Here is a 9,747-nt window from a genome sequence, read left to right on the forward strand (position 1 = left end):
TAAAGGAATGGGTACTGTTCAAAAAGGAATGCCCCACAAATGTTACCATGGCAAAGCTGGAAGAGTCTACAACGTTACCCAGCATGCTGTTGGCATTGTTGTGAACAAACAAGTTAAGGGCAAGATTCTTGCCAAGAGAATCAATGTGCGTATTGAGCATATTAAACATTCTAAGAGCAGAGACAGCTTCCTAAAATGTGTGAAGGAAATTGACCAGAAAAAGAAAGAAGCCAAAGAGGAAGGTACCTGGGTTCAACTAAAGCACCAGCCTGCTCCACCCAGAGAAGCACACTTTGTGAGAACCAATGGAAAGGAGCCTGAGCTACTGGAACCTATTCCCTATGAATTCATGGCTTGATGGGTGTTAAAAATAAACTAATCTGTGGTCTATTAAAAAAAAAAAGAAAATTAAAATTAATACCCTGCAAGAAGCCTTTAAAATAGTTTAGCAGAAATTTATGTCCATAACCTATGCTTCCAAATAAGTACTTAGTATTCCCAGACTTGATCATTAGAGACAGACTTGTTTACTCTGCATAGACTGGGGAAACCTGCCTGCCGGCTGCATGAGCAAAGACATGCAGACCCTGGGCTGTTCCTAACACCGATTACATCTGATCTTGGTCACTGTGTGCTTCCTGGTTTAAATGCAGTCTGGCTCAGGACCAGCAGGTGGCATGGTGGTTGGAGGCGCCGGACTCCCACATGGCCGACCGCGGTTCAAGTCCTGGACCTTGTGGCTTGCTTTCTGGCTTTCTCTCTCTCTTTCTGTTCCTCTATGGTCAAATTAAAATAAATAAATGAGTGAATAAAATAAAGCTATAAATAAAAACAAACAAAAAGAATTATTTAAAAATGCAGTCTGGGGAACCAGCAGTTAGCGTAATGGCTATGTCGCTGGACTCCCACGTAGTCGACCGCAGTTCACGTCCTGGACCCGGTGGCTTAAAACTCACGCCGGGCGCGTGTGCGTGCGTGCCCAAGATCCCGAGAGGAGAATGGAGGAGAAGGGATTGTGGCATGACCATCCCCCCTGGGGGGTGATTTCTCGCTTTCTGTATCTATGTCTCTCTGTCTGTCTGGCGAGCGCACGCGCCCTATAGCGAAAATCTCTCTCTCAAAAAAAAAAAAAATGCAGTCTGGCTCTGAAAGAATGCAGCTTTCCTGTGCATCTTTCTCTGGTCATCCAGCTGCTCACGTCACTTTTACACCATGTTTTGTTGAAGTCTAAAAATATCCTCTCTGCATATGCAGAAGAAATGCTGCCCAGTTCTCTAACCCACAGACCTTCGAAACCTGCACCTGGAACTTAGCTGTGGAAAGAGAGAAATGCAATTTCCTTTTAGCCCCCTGGGGAAAGGAGTCTACTCAATATCTAATCAGCACTACCTAATGTGGTCTGCGTGATCCACTCCAACAAAGAGAACTTTTACTTCTTGCTGTGAGTAGGGAGAGGGGAGGGAGGAGAGCTCTACTTTTGTCAGGTGCGGAAATGAGTTTACTGATGAGTCAACATGAATGGAGAACCTACTATGTACCATATGATGTGCTAATCCCTTTACATGGATTCTTCTACTTAATTCAACCCGAAGTCACTACTATGGCTTCCATAGTATGTTAATAGTTGAAGAAAGTGAAATAAAGTAGGTTAAGTATCTTGCCTAAGCTGACACAGTAGCTGACCAAAAGGGTTCAAATCAAGGCTAGTTGAGTCCCCAGCCTTTGTCTTTAATCAACACTCCTTCAAAGACCAGTAGGCGGGGCCAGCAGGTGGTGTGGTGGTTAAGGGTGCTAGACTCCCACATGGCCGACTGTGGTTCAAGTACTGGACCTGGTGGCTTGCTTTCTCACTTTCCCTTTCTCTCTTTCTCTTTGTCTCACTCTCTCTCTCGCTCTGTCCTTCTCTGGTCAAATTAAAATAAATAAAGTGAAATAAAATAATTCTTTAAAAAGAAATCAAAGACTAGTAGGCAGTTAGTTCTCAAATCAGGAGATTCCAGTCCCAAAAAGGTGCTGAAGGAAACTTCACAAAGATGGAACAGAGGCTATGGCCAACAGGAAACTCCACCCCACTTGATTTTGTTCTCTTCCAATGCCTGCTGCTTGGCTACAAGACACAATCCTCCCTCACTTCCTTGGGCAGTAAGCCCAGCCCTCCCCTGGCCTAATCCTCTGATCAGCATTGCATGGAGAGGGCTCAGTGCCAGTGTCAGTGTGTGACTGGCACTGGACATTTCCATGCACTCGAACTCTCTCTTCCCTGTGACCTCTATAGGAGGGTGAGAAGGCCCTTCCACATGGTGAGCCCAGGGATTCTTCTCATCTCAGGACACCTAACCAGTGTTCCTAGGCCAGGGACTCATTCCACATGTAGGAAAGGAGTAGAAACCAGGTCTGTGAGCCTCAGGGCCACCACATTACTGATGCTATTCTTTAAAAAAGGAAGTGAGAGTTGGAATTTGGTTAAAACTTGACCCCTGAATGCAGGTCTAGTTTCTCCATGGAGAATACGTTCCTGGAAGGCGAACTATTTCTCTCGATAAATGCGATCTTCAACCTCTACCAACACCATAATCTACCAAATTCATTGAATGGCTCTGGACACTTTCATTCAACTCCTCCTTTATCTTTCATTTTTTTTGGCAATGTCTTTTGTGTTTGTTTCTTGGGACTGGAGTAAGAGTAGCATGAACCTAATGGCTTAAACAGACACTCACTGTCTCACAGTTCTGGAGGCTAGAAGTCCAGAATCAAGGTTTCAACAGGGCCCTTCTGTTCAAGGTTTTCCAGGGTTGTGAGGGAGAATCTATTCCTGGCCTCTCTCTGGGCTCCTGGAGGTTTGTTGGCAAGCTCTGGTGTCCCTTGTCTTACTGATGCATCATTCCAATCTCAGCCTTCAACTTCATCGGATATTTCCCATTTCTGTGCCCAAATTTCCCCATTTTACAAAGACATCAGTCATGTTGGAATAGGGTCCTCCCTACTCTGGTATGACTTTATCCTAGTTAGTTACACCTGCAATGACCCTATTTCCTAATAAGGTCACATTCTGAGTCATTGGGGATAAAGGCCTCAAAATAAGAATTTGAAGGGGACATAATTCAGCCCAAACACTTTTTAATACTTCATGTTTCTAGGAAGACACTTAGGAGCGCTTTGAGAAAAAATACTTTCCATTGTTGAAAAGGAGATGTATGAAAGAAATCCTTTTTAAAAAAAATAGCGAGACTGCTGCCTACCAGATAGCTGCCATTCAAGACATTAAAATGCAAAATTGCCCAGCAAGTACAGTTCCCTTCACAATGACAGATGACACAGCCAGCCTTTGCTCAGGGACTGAACGCACTGCCACTCTCAAAGTCTATTATCTCTGCAATGAGTTTTGAAATCCCTGGTGGGAACAGCTGGCCTGATGTGACTTTGGTTCCTCCACCCTCACCCTGGCTTCACCATCTGCCCAAAGAGACCAGCACAAAAGCACCTCGCTCTTCCCACCTACAAGGGGTCTTCAAGAAGCTCACAGAAAATGCATATTACGAAAAAAAATATATGCATGGCTTTTGAGATTTCTGTGCTGAAATATACTTATACTTTAATTCCATTTTCCACAGACTTTTTAAAGTCCTCTCCTATATTCTGACCAGAAATATCGAAGCTAAGGACAAGTGTCAGCACCGATGTCAGATCTGCCTAGAGAGACTGAAGGAGAGCAAAGCATGAGTTTGCAAGGACCAGGGTCAGAAAGGGAATGCCAACCACTAGCAGTGAAGTCTGAGCTAAAGAAATGGCAAAAATCCTAAGTTGGAGAAAAATTCAATGTGGGGCTGGTGTGGCTATGGAAGAAATCATGTGTGTGAAATCTGAATGAAATGGAGAGAGAATGAATTCTAAAGGCCCAAGGTAGTATTTTGAAGCCTGGCTTCTAGAAGGTTGATCTCTAGCATGAGAATGTGTATCTAATTCTAGACCATTCAATGGGCTCCTGGAGATGGCATCTGCCATGTCTCTCTCTTCCCAAAGCTTTTCTGTGTCTTGCCACTTCTCGGTCATCATTGACAAAGGCATCAGGGAGGTAGCAGGTGGTGGAGTGGCTAGCGTGCTGGATTTCCACATGGCCAACTGTGGTTTGAGTCCCGTACCGGAACACTTGAAACTCATGCTGGGTGCATGTGTGTGTGTGCCCAAAATCGCAGGAGAAGAATGGAAGAGAAGGGATTGTTGGGTAGCTATCCCCCAGGCCATGATTCTCACTTTCTGTCTCTGTCTCTTTGGTGAGTGCATGTGCCCTATAGCAAAAATCTCTAGAAAAAGAAAAAAAAAAGGGTGTCAGATTTACACAGCTGGATTGGTCTTGTCCATGGAAACTAATTTAATTAAATTGTGTTACAATTCTCCCAGGAAGGCCTCTGGGGTTATGCAGATGCTTTGGGCAGGAACAACTTTGAATCATTAAAATTTATTAATATGGGTTAGCCAACCAGTGAGGAAAACCTTTAGTCCCCTAGCTTCTGCACGTAACTTCTAGGATCAGTTATTACCTGAATGTATCTCCCTGACTGCACTACTCAGCTCTTGGGTGCATCTCTCAAGCATTCACCTTACAGTGCATTAACAAATGAATACCTTTGCTGACATTTTCCTGAGATAATGGAGAAGAAACAATCAAATTCCTGAAAGTCCTCTCCTATATTCTGACCAGAAATATCGAAGCTAAGGACAAGTGTCAGCACCGATGTCAGATCTGCCTAGAGAGACTGAAGGAGAGCAAAGCATGAGTTTGCAAGGACCAGGGTCAGAAAGGGAATGCCAACCACTAGCAGTGAAGTCTGAGCTAAAGAAATGGCAAAAATCCTAAGTTGGAGAAAAATTCAATGTGGGGCTGGTGTGGCTATGGAAGAAATCATGTGTGTGAAATCTGAATGAAATGGAGAGAGAATGAATTCTAAAGGCCCAAGGTAGTATTTTGAAGCCTGGCTTCTAGAAGGTTGATCTCTAGCATGAGAATGTGTATCTAATTCTAGACCATTCAATGGGCTCCTGGAGATGGCATCTGCCATGTCTCTCTCTTCCCAAAGCTTTTCTGTGTCTTGCCACTTCTCGGTCATCATTGACAAAGGCATCAGGGAGGTAGCAGGTGGTGGAGTGGCTAGCGTGCTGGATTTCCACATGGCCAACTGTGGTTTGAGTCCCGTACCGGAACACTTGAAACTCATGCTGGGTGCATGTGTGTGTGTGCCCAAAATCGCAGGAGAAGAATGGAAGAGAAGGGATTGTTGGGTAGCTATCCCCCAGGCCATGATTCTCACTTTCTGTCTCTGTCTCTTTGGTGAGTGCATGTGCCCTATAGCAAAAATCTCTAGAAAAAGAAAAAAAAAAGGGTGTCAGATTTACACAGCTGGATTGGTCTTGTCCATGGAAACTAATTTAATTAAATTGTGTTACAATTCTCCCAGGAAGGCCTCTGGGGTTATGCAGATGCTTTGGGCAGGAACAACTTTGAATCATTAAAATTTATTAATATGGGTTAGCCAACCAGTGAGGAAAACCTTTAGTCCCCTAGCTTCTGCACGTAACTTCTAGGATCAGTTATTACCTGAATGTATCTCCCTGACTGCACTACTCAGCTCTTGGGTGCATCTCTCAAGCATTCACCTTACAGTGCATTAACAAATGAATACCTTTGCTGACATTTTCCTGAGATAATGGAGAAGAAACAATCAAATTCCTGATTAGAACTCTGGCTCTTTCCCCCAGAGTTCCTCCCTTCATCTTTGCTGTTACATAGAGCACCTGAGAATACCTGCTTTTGCCCCAAGAACTGCCCCCTTCCTTTTTGCTTCCCCATGCTTACATCCATCCAGGGCTTCAGTTTGCCCCCATCTGCTTTCAGTCCTACAAAGAACTATCAGAGGCTGGGCACAGCAGACCTTGGTCAGACCCACAGTCCTAGTTCCTTCAACCCTCTTTCTGTGGGCCACCACTATGTAACTAACTCAGTGGGCCTCTCAGTGTCTCACTGCTCTACATTGTCTTAACTAGAGCAGGAAGGTCCAAGATGGCCTCTTCACCCCTATGTCTGATGCCTCAGAAAGGAAGGCTCAAATGGCTGGCATAGCTCCCTTGGGGTCACCACTCTGGGACTTCATTTCTTCCTGTCTCAGTGGCTTGCATTTCTTGTATGGTGTCAGGCCTTGCCCTGTCCATTGGTGTCACCATCAGGATGTCCAGATTCTTGCACAGTAGGACTTCTCCTAAGGCTTAGGCTCAGAATTGGCATGGTGTGGAGTCTGCCACATTCTGTTGACCCAAGCCAGCCATGAACCACCTAAGGCTGAAGTGGATGGAACCAAGCCATGGCAAGAACCAGGAGGTGTGGTTCACTGGGAGTCAAAAATCCCACGGTCCCCCAGCCTGGCACCCATTGTGAAGAGTGGAACCCCCACCCCTGTGCTTTGGATCCCGACTCCTTCCAACTTTGTTCCTCCCCTTCCACTTATCTCCTGCTCTGTCTTTTCTTAGTACTTATGGCTGAACTAAATGACAAATCCCATAACTGCATGGTGCAGATGCTGAAAATTTCTGATCTTTCTGGCAATATTTGTATTGATTTTTGTGATGGCATGAGGTTCAGTGAGTGATGAGGCCTCTCCTTCCTTGCAAATCAGTGTGAAGCCATGGAGACAATGACTGCAGGATCAATACCTCAGGGTGCTGACAAATAGGAGAGCACTGGTGTGGGTGTGGAGGGAAGCCCTCTTGTATTTCTGATCACAGACCTGGCAGGACAGCATGCTACCATCTTTCCACAGTTTACAGTTCACACAGGGCTTTACTTAGGTTATTTTGCCTGCTCTCTCACAGAGCAGAGAGGGCTGCTGGAGTATCTCATTTCATATGCAAGGGCCGTGAAGCTCAGCTAACTAATCCTGTTACCTAGCGAGGTTGAGACTGGATCCCGCTCTTCTGATCTTGATCTTGGTGGAGGACTCTGAAGGAAAATGTGTGACTTTTCTTAGATCAGTGGTAGGTTGGCTTGATTTTAAGCAGCAGTTCTTTTTCTCTAAACAGTAGTAGAACCCAGTAAGCAAATCCATTAAAGACCTAACTATAATAGAGTGAGGATCTTAGAGTCCTGTGATTATTGAAAGATATCAAATGTCTTTCGTGTCACAGATACTGTGCAGAACTAGCAGATCTCTCCTCATCAGTGCCCACTAACAAAGCAGTCTCTTAATTTTGAGGAGCCAAGGATCTGAGAGGTCAAGAAATCTCTCAGGGAGAAAATTGCTGGCCTAGAAAAATCCACCACGAAGACTGAGAAAATTGCCCCCAAAATGAGAATAATATATGAGAAGTACTAGATACCATCAAACATCAAAACATCCAGATAATTGGCATTCCAAAGGTGAAGAGACTCATAAGGGCATTGATAATCTACTCCATGAAATCCTGCAAGAAAATTTTCCAACCCTAGAGAGGCACTGAAAGATCCAGTCCCGGGAAATACAAAGGACCCCAAATAGAATCAACCCTAGAAGATTTTCTCCAAGACGCATTATAGCCAGGTTGACTAAAACCAGAGACAAAAACAAGATACTAAGACTGGCAAGAGAAAAACATCAAATTACCTACAAAGGATATCCCATCAGGCTAACATCAGACCTCTCATGGGAAACAATACGAGCGAGGAAAGAATGGGAAAATATATTCAAAGTGTTAAGAGAAAAGCAATTTCAACCAAGAATACTGTACCCAGCAAGATTATCCTTTATGTGGGAAGGAAAGACAAGAACATTCTCAGATAAACCCTGAAAGAATTTACCTGCACCAGACCAGATCTCCAAGAAATTCTCAAGGGAGTGCTATATCAGGAAAATTAAATACAGATACACAGAAATAAGAGTTCAAAAACTAAGAAAATGGCCAACTTAATCTTAGGGACAAGTCTGGAGTTGAATATTATATCCCAGAATTTAATTGGGAAAATTTAACCACAACAGAAGATAAAGTACATGAGACTGAATTGGTGAAGTATAATTTTATGACTTTTGACTAAAACCTTGCTGATTTTCTTGTAGACTTTGTTATCTGGTTGTAAGGATTTGTGTCCTGCCTTGAGATATGAATAGGTTCATGTACCTACCATTTGAACAGAATCCTAATCTGTTTCCTGGCTTTAAGTTTTAAGCAAAGTTCCTTACATTTCTTTGATTTAAGTTAAAACTGGTTTTCTTAATAGTACCTAGTGAACTTGCTATTGAAAGTAGTTAGATTATTTAAGAAATTGTGTGATCAATAAAATGTGGGGGGAAAAGGCATGGAAAACAACTGTAGATGCCAGAGATAGTGTGAGAAGAGGGTGGGAGAGGGCAGAGGGTCAGACATAAGGGTTAAAAAATATGTATGTATATATACATATATACACATACATATATATATATGTGTGTGTGTGTGTGTGTGTATGTATATATATGTAGACATATATATATATTCTGGATGGAAAATCTCATTTTGTATGCTGTATTGATGTATAGTGAATGAATGTAAATAAAAATTTAAAGAAATAAAAAAATAAAATATGTAGACATATATACACACACACACACACACACACACACATATAATTAATTGAAAAAAAAGAAACTGATGAAGAACCTAACTTTAAATCATCTTTTTTGGGGGGGGGTGAGAACAAAGATTTCAGGCTGGGAATAAATCAAGGACTTCTTTAGAAAAAGGTACCATGTGAACTTATCTTAGGTGTAAGATGGATTTACTTGTGTGATGACGTGGTAGGGTGCGAGTACTCCAAATGGAGACCATAAAAACAGGACGGAAATATTTCAGCACACGAACAGTAGTCTAAAAAGGCCTCACAGTCTTACAGACGATAGGCCACATCACTGTTCACTCAAAATACCAGGAAAAGAAATTCTTCTGCAGACAGGTGGGCTCTACAGGCACTTAACAAAAAAGTGACTACACTATAACTGTTTCTTAGAAAGTTGTCTAGTAAAGTATTTGTTAGTTTTGTGACCAAATGTACTTCTCCTTTTTTCAGTTTGCGCTTGCCAGAAACAGAGAGGAAGTGAGAAAACACCTCCCCCCGGAGTGTGGGGGGGTGGTCATGATGCAATCCTTCCTCCTCTATTTATCCTCTCACAATTTTGGGCAGGCGCACATATGCACCTGCTATGATTTTCAAGCTACTGGGTCTGGGACTTAAACTGCATAGTCTATCACGTGAGATTTAGCAGCCTTAACCACCATGCCACTTGCTGGCCATATAACCCATTTTTAAATATCAAAGTTAAAACATCTAATCCAAACGCAAATATAAATGTTTTTAAAAATGCCTAAGCCATGCTGCTTCATCTACTACTGTGGATAATGTAGTGATTAAATAAATCTAGAAAAATGATTTAATCAACAATGAAAAAGTCTTAAAAAATGAAAACAGGGCCTGCCCTGTGGTAGAGTGGTTAAGGGGGCTTCATCCCTTATGTCGGTTCAAATCCTGACCCCAGTGGCTTGAAAAACAAGTTGGACATGAATGTGAACTCCTAAAATCCACACAGGATGGAGGAATGGAGGAGAGACTACAGTATGATCACATCCCAATTGGGGATTTTTTTTTTTTCTTTCTCTCTCTGGAGCACACATGCCTTCTGGAAATTAAAGGAAAACAAAAACAAAAAAAAAAAAGATAAAAACAAAACTGTTCCCCAAAGATTTAGTAGTGACAAA

The sequence above is a fragment of the Tupaia chinensis genome, unplaced genomic scaffold (genome assembly GCF_000334495.1).
Source record: "Tupaia chinensis unplaced genomic scaffold, TupChi_1.0 Scaffold000012_1, whole genome shotgun sequence".
Classification (NCBI taxonomy): Eukaryota; Metazoa; Chordata; class Mammalia; order Scandentia; family Tupaiidae; genus Tupaia; species Tupaia belangeri.